Source organism: Suncus etruscus, chromosome 11 (assembly GCF_024139225.1).
Source record: "Suncus etruscus isolate mSunEtr1 chromosome 11, mSunEtr1.pri.cur, whole genome shotgun sequence".
Classification (NCBI taxonomy): Eukaryota; Metazoa; Chordata; class Mammalia; order Eulipotyphla; family Soricidae; genus Suncus; species Suncus etruscus.
In genome coordinates this window covers 45,459,295-45,474,145 of record NC_064858.1, presented here as the reverse complement: position 1 = coordinate 45,474,145, position 14,851 = coordinate 45,459,295, and the positions used below count along the sequence as shown (strand labels likewise).

General features: G+C 37.0%; 1 non-coding gene across 1 annotated transcript; it reads right to left on the bottom strand.

The window, feature by feature from the left end:
- Nucleotides 1-208: 208 nt before the first annotated feature.
- On the bottom strand, nucleotides 209-341 carry LOC126023135 (small nucleolar RNA SNORA51). The gene has a single exon (XR_007500342.1). It is a non-coding gene; the product is annotated as a small nucleolar RNA SNORA51 (small nucleolar RNA).
- Nucleotides 342-14,851: the final 14,510 nt, after the last annotated feature.

The following is a 14,851-nucleotide window of genomic DNA, read 5'->3' as shown; positions in this document are numbered from 1 at the left end:
TATTTCATCTCTCCTGACGGCTGCATAAAATTTCATTGTGCATATGTACCCCAGTTTCTTTAGCCACTCATCTGTTGAAGGGCATCTGGGTTGTTTCAATATTCTGGCAATTGTAAATGCACTGCAATGAATATAGGTGTGCAGAAGACATTTTTCTTTTGTGTTTTTGTGCTGGATCATATGGGAGCTCAATTTCCAGGGTTTTTTTTTTTGTCCCCCAATTCACAATACAGACCAGGCAAAGGGCCTGTGTTGAGGTGTATATGGGGTACATTTACTGTACCTCCTCTTTCTATACAGTCAGTGTAAAGAACACAGCCTGTGGTAATAATTGGGAGGCCTTTTCTTTTCTTTTTTTATTTTTTTAATATATATATAAAATCCTTCATCAGTGCAACATTCCCATGACCAATATCCCAAGTGTAGAAAGCCTGTCTAGAGTACAGGCCCGTGTGGAGTGGGGAGAAAGTTCAATTTTCAGTTTTTTGAGGAATCTCCATATAATTCTTGTTCTTTGTGATGTGTGCCAGTCTCTGTGGCATGACATGGTAGCTCATTGTTGTTTTGATTTGCATCTCCCTGATGATTAGTGGTGCAGAGCATTTTTTTTTATGTGCCTTTTGGCAGGTGAGAATTCTACTGCTGAAACACCAATGCCTGTCTTTTGGCCATTTGTATTTCTTCTATGAGAACTGTTCATTTCTTCTCCACATTTTTGATGGGATTAGATGTTTTTTTATTAAGTTCTGTCAGCATCTTGTATATTTTCAATATCAGCTTCTCATTTGATGGGTATTGGGTGAATAGTTTCTTCTGCTATGGGGATGGCTTTAGTATTGTAGTCACTATTTCCTTTGAAGTGCAGCAGCTTCTCAGCTTAATAGAAACCCATCTGTTTGTCTCTGCTTTCAGTTGTTTAGAAAGTGATGGTTCATCTTGACCTTTGGCATTGTGTTAGATGGAGGTCTGAGTTCACGTTTTGCATTTGGTTGACCAGATTGTCCCAACTCCACTGTTGAAGAGGTCTTCCTTGTTTGATTTTGTATGTATTGCCCTTTAATCAAAGATTACTTCATTATTATATGTCTGGGGAACATTCTCTGACTACTCAATTCTACTCCATTGATCTGAGGATCTGTCTTTATTCTAATACCATACTGTTTTAATGATATTGTTTTATAATCAATTTAAAGTTGAGGCAAGTGTTGCCTCCCATATTTCTTTTCCAAAGTGTCGCTACAGCTATTTGCAGGTGTTTATTGTTTCAAATGAATTTCAGGAGTATTTAATCCATTTCTTTGGGCAATATCATGGATTTCCTTAGAGGGATTGCTTTAAATCTGTACAATACTGTGGGGAATATTATTATTTTAATGTTGTTAATCCTCCCAATCCATGAGCAGGTTATGCGTGTCCATTCTCTTGTGTTCACTATTATTTCCTGAAGCAGTGTTTTGTAGTGTTCTTTGTATAAGTCCTTCACCTTTTTAGTTAAATTGACTCCAAGGTATTTCAGTTTGTGTGATGCTAATGTGAATGGGATTGTTTCTTTAGTGTCCATTTCTTCTCTATCATTATTGTTGTATAAGAAAGCCATTTATTTTTGTATGTTAATTTTGTACGCTGTCTCTTTGCTATATGAATCTATTGTTTCTAGAACCTTTTTTGGTAGGGTGCTTACAAGGCTTTTGTTGTGTCCCATAAATTCTTACAATTTGTGTCTTCACTGTCATTTGTTTCCAGGAATGTTTTGATTTCCTGTTTGATTTCATCTCTGACCCACTGTTGTTCAGTAGTGAGCTGTTTAGTTTCCAGGTTTTAAATTTTTCTTCTATGTCCCTTTGTAGTTCACTTCTAATTTCGGTGCATTGTGGTCGAAAAGGTATTCTGTATAATTTCTATTCTATTGATTTTATGGAGATATGCTTTATGGGCCAGCATGTGGTCTATCCTGTAGAATGATCCATGTGCATTGGAGAAGAAAGGATTCCTAATTTTCTGGGGGTGAAGTGTTGTAGACTTTTCAGTTTTTCTCTCTGGGTTGTGTCTGTAAAATTTCTGAGCTGCTGTTTATCCATGAAGCTATGTATACTTCCTTCAAACCTGAAAGGCTGGCTGGGTGCAGTATTCTAGATGTAGCATTCATTTCAACTGATTTTCTTTTGGGGGGAGCACATCCAGTGACACTCAGGAGTTATTCCTGGCTATGCATTTAGAAATCGCTCCTGGCTTGGGGGACCATCCGGGACACCTGGGGATTGAACCGCAGTCTATATTAGGTTAGCACATGCGAGGCAAGTACCCTACCACTTGTGCCACCACTCTGGCCCCAAGGTGTAGCATTCATTTCAATGAGTTTTGTCACTATATCCAACCCTGCCTTCTGCCTTTGAGGATTTCTTTTGACAGGTCTGCTGTAAATCCTAAGGATGCTCCTTTGAATGTAATTTCCCTTTTTGATCTTGCTGCTTTCAGTATTGTGTCCCTACCTGTGGGATGTGTCATTGTGACTGGGATGTTTCTTGAGGTACTTCTGTTGGAATCTCTGTTAGCTGGTACTCTTTGGGCATGCAGGATTTGTTTGCATGCAGTCTTTAGTTCTGTGAGTTTCTCTGCAGTGATATTCTTGACTGTTTTTCTTTATGGTGATTTTCTTTTTGGATCTCTGGGACTCTAATGATTCTTATGTTGTTTTTGTTGAGTTTAACAAAGGGGGCCGGAGAGATAGCATGGAGCTAAGGCGTTTGCCTTTCATGCAGAAGGTCAGTGGTTCAAATACAGGCATCCCATATGGTCCCCCGAGCCTGCCAGGAGCGATTTCTGAGCATAGAGCCAGGAGTAACCCCTGAGCATGGCCGGGTGTGAACAAAAAACAAACAAACAAAAAAACAACCAAAGACTTCTATTTTCTCTGTTCACATTCTTTCAGTACTTTTTCTTTTGTCTGATCATTTGCTCTATGGTTGTTTTCTAAACTGTTGTATGGAATTGTTATACATTTCATCCTCCAGTTTACTGACTCTATTCTCAGCTGCAGTTATGCAGTTACCCTGTTGAAAAAGCTCTCGATTGAGCTTTTCATTATTTACTGACTTTTTCAGACCTGGTATATACTTTGGAGTTTTCTGATTTCTATTTTCATATCCTCTTAATTCTTATTTGTGGTTCGCTCAGCTCGACTATACTTTCTTTGAGTTCTATGAATATCCTCCATATTTCTTCTCTAAAATCTTTATCTGAAAGGCTTACTGGGTGGTTGGCACTTTTCGAGTCATCAGTGTTGCTATCTTCATTCTCTGTGCAAGGTGTTAGCCTGCATTATTTCCCCATTGTCATGCTGGGTTTTTTTGTATTGTGTATTTTGTATTTGTATGTTGATTGTATTGTGTTTGTTTTCTACATATTAAGGTGGGTTTCATTGGCTAAAAAATGTGCATAGTCGCAAAGTGGAGCAGCTTGAATCCTCTGGATAAGCCCTTTGTGGGCAGGGACAGCTCACCTCTGAAGAAGTGCTCTCAGGGAAAGATCTGGTTAGGGAGGTTCAAAGTCCAGGAAACAGCATAGCAGACAGAGTTCACAGTGTCTGCTGTTTGCCAGACCACACAGCAGGAATCCCAGGCTGAGTTTTAACATAATTCTTTCAGTGTTGCCTTTGTTTTATTTTAATGTTGGCTTTCTATATATTTGCAAAATAGGAATTCCCCTTCCTTATTTACCCAACTCAGAGCACTGGAGTTAATGGTGCATACTCACAAAATTTCTAGGGAAAAGTCATGAGACTCCATTTATTACAAAGTACCTGTTAACTCTTTAGGACATTAACATTAATTACTATTGTTTTATTTATTAAAGCAAGATATTACACGACATTAGATCATGTACAGGCATTCAGCATTAAACACAGACCTAAGAAGTCTCTTTTAATTCTTTTTTGTTTGTTTGTTTTGGTATTTGGGTCACACCTGTTGGTGCTCAGGGGTTATTCATGACACATGCACTCAGAAATCACTCCTGGCAATCACGGGGAACCACATGGGATGCCGGGATTTGAATACCATTTGTCGTAAATTGGCTGCATGCAAAGCAAATGCCCTAACACTGTGCTGTCTCTCCAGCCCATTTTTTTGCTTTTTTTTTTTTTTGGAGGGTAGGGGGTCACACCCAACAGCGCTCAGGGGTTCCTCCTGGCTCTATGTTCAGAAATCACTCCTGGCAGGCTCAGGCGACCATATGAGATGCCAGGATTCGAACCACCGTCCTCCTGCATGCAAGGCAAACACCTTGCCTCCATGCTCTCTCTCTGGTTCCAGCCCATATTTTTTTAATTTTTGTATATGTCAAGATTTGGTAGAAGCATAGCCATGGATTAATAAAATGAAGATAATTTAATAGAAGGAAAACTATTACGTGTACGTGGAGCTTCTGAAGCACCAAACAAATACTAAAATGGATAAAACATTTTCAATAAAATGACTAAATAGACAAGGGAAGAAGGCATGTACTTGGACATCATGGAAATGTCAGAAGAAAGATGCTGGAGGAGTTCTGCCCCAAAGAGAGCTGTGTTCCTTCTGCCAAAGGTTGAACCTCTGCGGATTTTCTGCTTTTATCTTTACTTCATTTTCACTTCTGCTTCAGAAACCCCCAGTGGATCAGACTGAATGAGTAGCCAGACAATCATTCATCCAAGAGAAAAAGACTCCTCCCGGAATAGGGAAAGGGAAAGAGGAAATGTATCTTCTCAGAACATTTAGAAAACAGGGGCCGGCTTTCTATACACCAATAGTAATAAGGATGAAATGGACATTAAGAAAGCAACCCCATTCACAATAGTGCCACACAAACTCAAATATCTTGGAATCAACTTGCCTAAAAATGTGAAGGACCTATACAAAGAAAACTATAAAACTCTGCTCCAAGAAATAAGAGAGGACACAGGGAAATGGAAACACATACCCTGCTCATGGATTGGCAGGATTAACATCATCAAAATGGCAATACTCCCGAAGGCATTATACAGATTTAATGCTATCCCTCTAAAGATACCCATGACATTCTTCAAAGAAGTGGATCAGGCACTTTTGAAATTCATTTGGAACAATAAACACCCTCGAATAGCTAAAGCAATCATTGGGAAAAAAAATATGGGAGGAATTACTTTCCCCAACTTTAAACTGTACTACAAAGCAATAGTTATCAAAACAGCATGGTATTGGAATAAGGACAGGCCCTCAGATCAGTGGAATAGGCTTGAATACTCAGAAAATGTTCCCCAGACATACAATCACCTAATTTTTGATAAAGGAGCAAAAAATCCTAAATGGAACAAAGAAAGCCTCTTCAACAAGTGGTGTTGGCACAATTGGATAGCCACTTGCAAAAAATTGAACTTAGACCCCCTGCTAACATCATGTACAAAGGTAAAATCCAAATGGATTAAAGACCTCGATATCAGCCCCAAAACCATAAGATATATAGAACAGCACATAGGCAAAACACTCCAGGACATTACAGGTATCTTCAAGGAGGAAACTGCACTCTCCAAGAAAGTGAAAGCAGAGATTAACAGATGGGAATATATTAAGCTGAGAAGCTTCTGCACCTCAAAGGAAATAGTGCCCAGGATACAAGAGCCACCCACTGAGTGGGAGAAACTATTCACCCAATACCCATCAGATAAGGGGATAATCTCCAAAATATACAAGGCACTGACAGAACTTTACAGGAAAAAAACATCTAATCCCATCAAAAAATGGGGAGAAGAAATGAACAGACACTTTGACAAAGAAGAAATACAAATGGCCAAAAGACACATGAAGAAATGCTCCACATCACTAATCATCAGGGAGATGCAAATCAAAACAACGATGAGATACCACCTCACACCCCAGAGAATGGCACACATCACAAAGAATGAGAATAAACAGTGTTGGCAGGGATGTGGAGAGAAAGGAACTCTTATCCACTGCTGGTGGGAATGCCGTCTAGTTCAACCTTTATGGAAAGCGATATGGAGATTCCTCCAAAAACTGGAAATCGAGCTCCCATACGATCCAGCTATACCACTCCTAGGAATATACCCTAGGAACACAAAAATACAATACAAAACCCCTTCCTTACATCTATATTCATTGCAGCACTATTTACCATAGCAAGACTCTGGAAACAACCAAGATGCCCTTCAACAGACAAATGGCTAAAGAAACTGTGGTACATATACACAATGGAATATTATGCAGCTGTCAGGAGAGATGAAGTCATGAAATTTTCCTATACATGGATGTACACGGAATCTATTATGCTGAATGAAATAAGTCAGAGAGAGAGAGAAAAATGCAGAATGGTCTCACTCATCTATGGGTTTTAAGAAAAATGAAAGACATTCTTGCAACAATAATTTTCAGACACAAAAGAGAAAAGAGCTGGAAGTTTCAGCTCACCTCAGGAAGCTCACCACAAAGAGTGATGAGTTTAGTTAGAGAAATAACTACATTTTGAACTGTCCTAATAATGAGAATGTATGAGGGAAATGGAGAGCCTGTTTAGAGTACAGGCAGGGATTGGGTGGAGAGGAGGGAGATTTGGGACATTGGTGATGGGAATGTTGCACTGGTGATTGGTGGTGTTCTTTACATGACTGAAACCCATACACAATCATGTATGTAATCAAGGTGTTTAAATAAAAATTTTAAAAAAGTAAAAAAAAAAAAAAGAAAAGAAAACAGGGGCCGGAGCTATAGTGTAACAATAAGATGTTTGCCTTGCACATGGCTGATTCAGGATGGACCTCGGTTCAGGGACCCATATGGTCTCCCAAGTCAGGAGAGGTTTTGAGTGCATAGCCAGGCGTAACCCCTGAACGCCTCCTATTGTGGCACAAAAAACGAAAAAAAAAAAAACCATTTAGAAAATAAGTTGGCCAATATTGATTGATGGTAATAAGTATAGAAATTAAGCATATTATATCTAATTTAGAAAAGCTTTTCATATTAATATCATGTGTAATCTAAGACAAACTCCAGTTAATTTTACATTTCTTGCACTGATTAGAGTTACCAATTAAAATATTAATGTATTGTGAAATGTTTAGATAAACCTTATTTTTAATTATGACATACCAGGTTACTTTTATAATAGCTATGAATAATTCTGAATCTATTTTATTTATAGATATGTACAAATTTTGGTTTTAGGCCACAGCCTCCCTTGCTCAGGACTTTTCCCCAAATATGCATACAGGAATCACTCTGGCACAGCTCAGGTAACCATTGGTGACTCTGGAATCAAATTCAGTTGGTCATGTGTAAGCATCTGTGTCCCATATTATTCTGCCCCTGTATTATTCTTAAGTCCTTGAGTTTCTTTTTTCATTATTTTTGGGGGGCTTGAGGCCACACCTAGTGACATTCAGGGAATACTCCTGGCTATGCACTCAGAAATCACTCCTGGCTTGGGGGGGACTATATGGACTGCCGGGAGATCGAACCCAGTCCATCCTAGGTCAGTGCATGCAAGGCAAATGTCATACCGCTTGCACCACTGCTTCAGCCCCTTTTTAAAATAAACTGTTCCTCTTTAAAAATAAGAACAATACAACTTACACTTAGCATGCAAGAAGCTCAGATTCAATATTTGACAATACATAAGTTTCTTGAGCCCCAGCTGGAAGGAACCACCAAGGGCAACCTGCTATCTTCCAAATATAAAAATAAAAATAACTATAAACAATAAATGGTTTATAGTAAAAGAGTATATATTTATATATATATATAGTATAGATATATTAGCACAAACAGCAATATATTATCTGAATATCTGTGAAAGTTTTGAGAATTAGAACATTAGACTGGTGCTAATAGAGTTTTTGTTATACCAATTATACCTGATATTAATAACACTTTTATGAGATACCTATTTAATGCAAACATTTTATCTAATTAGTTATATTGTTAATGGTATTTATTAATATTATTGTTTTAGGGAATGACAGGTAATTTATTTAGCATGCTTTATTTATTTATACAATAAACAAGGATAAAATATGTTAACAATATAAAATAATGACTGGTAGAAAGATGATACAGAGAGGTCTTGTATCAGCTCTATGGCCATATCAATCTTTCATTCCAGAGAATGAATTTTTGAGAACCAGAAATGAGCACATAAAGTATTTTTCTCTCCCCATCATAATTTCTTTTTTAAATTTAATATGAAATTTTGTTTTTTAATATCTTTATTTAAACACCATGATTACAAACATGACTGTAGTTGGTCTTCAGTCACAAAAAGAACACTCCCCCCTTCATCACTGCAACAGTCTCACTATGAATGCACCCTATTTCCCTCCACCCAAACCCCCTGCCTGTATTCACAACAGGCATTCTACTTCTCTCACGCATTAACATTGTCATGGTTGTTGTTAGTGTTCTAACTATACTCACCCCTCCTTGAGGTTAGCTTCATATTGTGAGCTGGTCCTTCTGGCCATCGTCTTGGGCATTATTACAATAATGTGTTTTATTTTTCTTGAAACCCATAGATGAATGAGACTATTCTGTGCCTATCTCTCTTCCTTTGACTTATTTCACTCAGCATAATAGATTCCATGTACATCCATGTATAGAAAATTTTCATGACTTCATTTCTCCTGACAGCTGCATAATATTCCATTGTGTATATGTACCACAGTTTCTTTAGCCATTCATCTGTTGAAGGGCATCTTGGTTGTTTCCAGAGTCTGTCTATTGTAAATAGTGCTGGATGAATATAGGTGTAAGGTAGAGGTTTTGTATTGCATTTTTGTGTTCCTAGGGTATATCCCTATGAGTAGTTAGCTGGATGATGTTTCTGTTTTCAAAACTGCCACTAAATTGAGATTGAATGCACTATATTCATATTTGTGCTATCTAAGAGGGTCATGACAATAACAACTAAGAAGAAAAATAAAATAGAAGTAACTTAAAAATAAATAAAAATTGAAAAAATAAATTATTTTAGGAATTTATTAAGTATATAGGAAATGTAATTTCAGTGCTGGAAATTATTTTAACTAGGACTTATTGTACAGCATCTGTAAAAATAGTTTTTTGAGTTGAGAAATAACTCAATTTGGCAAGGCATATGAAACAAAACCAAGTTTGAATCCCTAGATCACATGCGTCCTTTTTCTGAGCACCAGGTATACAGACCTGGAAGACATTGAGCACCACTGGGATGATCTGTTGCTCCTAATAGAATCATGGGGTCCTGTCACTGACCTACTTGACAGAGCTTGTAAGTATCAAATGGGTGGACCATGTGGATCTTTGTTTGTGGCTTGGAAGCTTCCATTCTTTCCATGAAAGAAAAACTAGCCTCATTTTACAAATGGATAGATTGAGATACAGCAAGCAGAACATCAAAGTATAACCTTAATCTAACTAGGTGCTTATGTAATTGGTGTCAGTTTTTATTTTATTACAGTTAATCATAGTTATCATAGTTATACATAGATATACAATATACCAACACCAAATGCAAATCTTAAAAACTTAAAAGGGAATCTAGTTTTACTTCTTAGGAGTTTTGCGCATTTTCTTGTTTATATGTTTGTTTGCGGATTTTTTTGGCCACACCCGGTGATACTCAAGGGTTACTCCTGGCTATGCGTTCAAAAATCGCTCCTGGCTTGGAGGACCATATGTGATGCCAGGGATCAAACTGAGGCCCATCTTGGTTCAGACACATGCAAGGCAAAAACCACACCACTGCGCTATCACTCTGGCCCTTTTAGGAATATTGTGCTTTAAAGTCAGAGTTTTATGTACAGATACATAAAGAAAATATTTCAGTATAAATATGGTTATTAGCCATTTTCATAAACTGTGTCTTACAGACCACTCAATTATCCTGAGTTATGCCTCAAATGGCTAGCCATTTTTTAAAAGTTATTTTTCAAATAAGAAAATGAAGTTTTTGAGAGGTCAAGTCATTTTTCAATAGTTACACAACTTGTTAGGAGAGTGAACTTTTAATATCTTCAGATTATAAAAGCCTGAAAATTCAAGATTTGTACCCTGAGAGTAAATGTTGCTTGGCCTGGAAGTGTTGGGGTAAACGAGTGTCACTCTAACAATTTTTAGAAAACTACCAAGATGGTGCATGTGGATCACCATAGCTAAATCTAGTGGGGCTTGAAGTTATGTGCTGCTGGAGATTTGGTTTGGGATCCTCATGTATGCAAGGTTCCAACCTTTTAAACAACCTCCCATCCCTAAATCCTTCATTTCTCTCATTTTAATTTTATTATTTTTATTTTGAGGAGGGGTTGGTGAGGACACACAAAGTTATACTCCTAGAGGCTTGGTGGTACTCCTCATGAGTAGACTTATTCCTGACTTTGTACTCAGGGATCATTCCTCATGAGGCTCAGGAAATATATGGGGTTCTAGAGGTCAAATCTGAATTGGACATATGCAAGGCAAGAGCTTACCTGCTGCTGCATTGTTCCTGCCCAGAGGATGAAAGAAAAGGAAAAGTAAAAAAGAAAAATAGAAGCAATTGCTAAGAGAAAGGAAATAGCTATAAAGAAACTGGGAGCCTGGTTTATACTGATTTATTGATGAGAAGGATTTTTTTTTTATTGCCAACTTAAAAAATATCAGATTCTGAAATTTGAGGTCATTGCTTGCAGGGATGGAAGGCTCTCCCAGTGGTATTTGGGGTAACTTCCTGACTGCTCTCAGAGATCCCTCCTGACAGTAGTCCAGAAACCAAAAGCAAGGCCTGGAATAAAACCACAATTGACTACATACATGCAAGTATCTTCATCTCTGTACTCTCTCTGCTGTGCCAGAAATTTTAGCTCTTTTGAACTAAGTTGAAAATTTCCCTTAAGAAAGTCAAGCATCCTAGATTTTCTCATCAGAGGACTTAAAGGGACTATGTGGCCTTGTAAATACCTTAATTTCAAAATACCAGCCTCCTGAATTTAATGGAAAAGATGTACTAAATACCCAGTTTGGTATGGCAACCCAAGAAAACTAAAACAGTAAGAATTTCTCACAGATGACAGCCAGTTGTGGATAAGACAGACATTTGGCAGAGGAGGTCCCAGAGGACTTTTAGAGGACTTTTTGGCTCAAATTAAGGAGCGGTGTTTCTGGGAACTTCTATGCAAAACGTATTCTTTTAATTTCTTCTGGACCTGCATTGTAAGAATATCCCTTGAAATGACTGAAGCTTATGTTGTCTGAGAGATAATAAAAAAGTCACCAATATATTTGACTCTTTTCATTTACTGAGTAGTAATATAAGAGTTATGCACTAGATTAACCCATTTAATTCACACCCCACTCTTCAAATCCTTTCCTCTCCTCCAAGAAACTCCCTCATTCTGTGATTTCCTATAGCTACAGATGTGTCAATTTGTTTTTTTATTTTCCATACAAATAGAGAAATTCCAAATCCCTTAAATAAACTAAAAATTTTATAAATATAATTTATTTTCACTTATTGAAATTTTTAGCAAGGTTTGGAGCTAGGTTAAGCCTTCACATACACAGGAATTTATACAATACTTCATTGCCTTACATTTTTCTGATTTCTTGATGCACAGGTATTTTAGGTTTTTATTTGTTTGTTTTCTTTGGGGGGTACTTATGATAATGTTCAAGGTTTACTTCTGGCTTTGTTCTCAGAAATAACTCCTAGCAAGTTCAGGGTACCATATAGTATGAGAGGGATCCAGCCTAATTCAGTTCTGTGCAAGGCAAGATTTCTACCTGCTGTTCTATAAATCAACTCTTTGTTTCATTTTTAACTATCATATTAATTTAGTATTTCCTTTATATATTACAGCACACCATTTGTCACAATTATTTGAAGTCACATGTCTATGACAAACTCTATTTTCACACTATGAAATCAACTTTTTAGGTAGCAAGAGATGGAAAACACTTCACTGATTAGAAGTCAGTTATAAAGAGGAGCATCCAGAAATTTAAGACAAATTTCAAGTAGTATTAAATAATTTTAAAGTAAAAGTAAGTCCATGTGTTTGCAAAGACAGAACAGAGTAAGATAGACGTGTAACGTGTAATACAAGTAAGATAGTATGTAACATGGGTGTGCAACAGGATTTCCCTTATAAGTTTAACCTGGTAAGAACTATAATAGCATAAATAATGTTCTCAGAGTATCATGGACAAAGATAGTACATATACCCCCTTTTATTATTCTAGATATAAAATTCAAAGTAAATATGATTAATACATTGTAGATGACATCCAGCTATTGCCAAAATCTAAGGTGTTCTCCCAACTTCATTTATCTTTTATCCTCTCCCCCTTTACTTCAGTTTTTGAGCCATCCCCAATGCACTCAGGTATTACTCCTGGCTCTTCACTCAGAAATAACTCCTAGCAGGCTTGAGACCATATGGGATGCATTGGATTGAACATAAATTGTCCTCATGAGAGTCGAATGTCCTACCAGCTGTGCTATTGCTCTGGCCCACTCTCTTATCCCTTTGACATGTAAAAGTCCACTTCAATATCACTTGACCTTCCCCCAACAGTTGAATTTGTATTAGTGAAATAAATAGATTCCAGTTTTGGCTTAGTAGGCAGAGAGATCACAGGCAAAAAGCCACTGACTCCATGATTCTCTCTTGATTGGCTTGTTTCATTAATTCTTCATGGCTACCTGTGTTAGACCTGCTCATCTGGGGTTGAAAATAGGTGCATGGGGTGATTTGACCACATGAATTATTTTACAATATACCCTGACTTAGTTTGCTGGCAGAGAACAAAAATTAAATAAGAACTCAAAACATCAAAATTGTTTGTCCCTCTCCTTCTACTCACCATCATACTCTCCAGACTCATCCATATAGGGGCAATTGCATGATTTCATCTTTTCTTATAATCATTACTGCATTGTGGATATGTGCCATAAGTTCTTTAATCTAGTCATCTGTTCTTGGACACTTAGTCAAAAGGAGAGGGCTAGATACCGAATCTTCTTATGTAGATAATAAAGATATATAGTAAGGAAACAATACTCAAAGGCAACTGAAACTTAGACTTGGTCTTCAGTAGGTAGTATATCAATGCAGGTAGATGAAATAGGGGTTAATAAGACACTTGTGTAATGGTGTGGGGAAGAAAACAGTGGTGGAGGATGTGGTAAATAAAATGGTTTATGCTCAAAGCTCTGCTATTATCCATATTGTAAACCATGAAGACTTAAATGTAATTTAAAATATAAAAATCAAAATTACTCAGCGTATCTGTCCAAGTCTGACATATCTACTAGTACACGACACTTCATTGAATCAAAACCTATTTTAATGACCTACTGTGTGCTGGACACTGACATAGAGCAGTGAATAAAATCATCCTTATGCAACAGACACTATGAAGCAGGCCAATACCAGGAAATTACTAAGAAAAATACAAGAAATGTAACTAAAAGAGAACTGGGGAACAAAATATTTTAAAGTCAAGACTTTCAATATCATATTGTATTGTTGAAGAAATACTTTTAGATTAAGTGACATTTGAGCATAATTGAAAAGGCTAGAAGAAAGTCAAGCACAGCAAACCTAAATTAGGAAAGAAACAGAGTGGGTTGTAGTAATAGCTAAGAGTAGGAAGTAAGAAGAAGCTAAATATGACATGAACTTAAAGAAATATTGAGAGCCCAAGTTCAAACTATTTTTTGAATATAAAAGGATACTCTTGAAGTGTTTTTTGAGAAGAAAAGGCTTAATTCTACTGTCCAAAAATGACCTTCCTTTTGTCAGAGACTACTGAGGGATAGAGATGAATCTGAAAGGGGACATTGAGGATGCTGCTAAAATAATTTAGTAGGGCAGGTTAAGGGTTACCATATTAATAAGGACCAAGAAAATAATAATAAAGGCTCACAATGAAGGTAGAATGATGTGTAGAGGTTAGGGAATTTTCCTTATGCCTGGCCAATAAGGATTCAATCCCTGGCACCCTTGAGCCATATGGTCTCCTGACACTGCCAGGATTAATACTTGAATGGAGCCAGGAGTGATCAATGAAGACCTCCAAAAAACACGACCAAAAACTCAAAACAAAAAGTACTCATAATATAGCATTCTTCTGAAGATAATATTAAGACCAAATAAAATAAGTGAGAATAAGTAGCAGAAGGAATGGCTCCAAGAATTTTGGACTATTACTGGGAAGAGAGAGTCACTCTTCTCATGAAGATAAAGACTGTGAGGAGTGTTTGAGGTAAAGTCTGTGAGGTAAGTGGAAAGGAGACTGGAATTTGAGCTTGGGATGTGTTCATTCTAAGATAACTTCACATATTCCCTATGGAAATATCAAGAAGACTTTGAATATAGAAGTGTTGGAATATGAAGGGAGAATTGCATCATAGCTATTAATCTTGGAGTTGATAGAAACTAGATATTTTTCTCTGCATGTAGAAAAGTCTTGACTTGAGCCAAACTAAACAATTATACTTTACATGTTAGTAACACATGTAACACAATTCTAGTCTATCACATTATCTTTGTTAAGATCTTGTAAGCCTTTCCAAAACTATCCTTGCTTAAAAAACAGTAAGACAGTAAAACATTCTAAGAAGGAATATCTGGTTTCTTTTTTAATTCATTCTCCCCCCCCCAGTTTAAACATACATAAAACAGTCTTGTTTCTGTTTTTCTTAAGAGTTCACATAAACAAAAGTTCTGTTTTTGCCTGACATGAATGTAGGTTGAAAACTTGCTGGTGGTTTGACAGTTATGAATAAACACTTCTCCATACATACAAAAACACGTTTCTATTAGACCTCTCCAGGGCTTGTGGGCACTGGACCAATACATTTAACT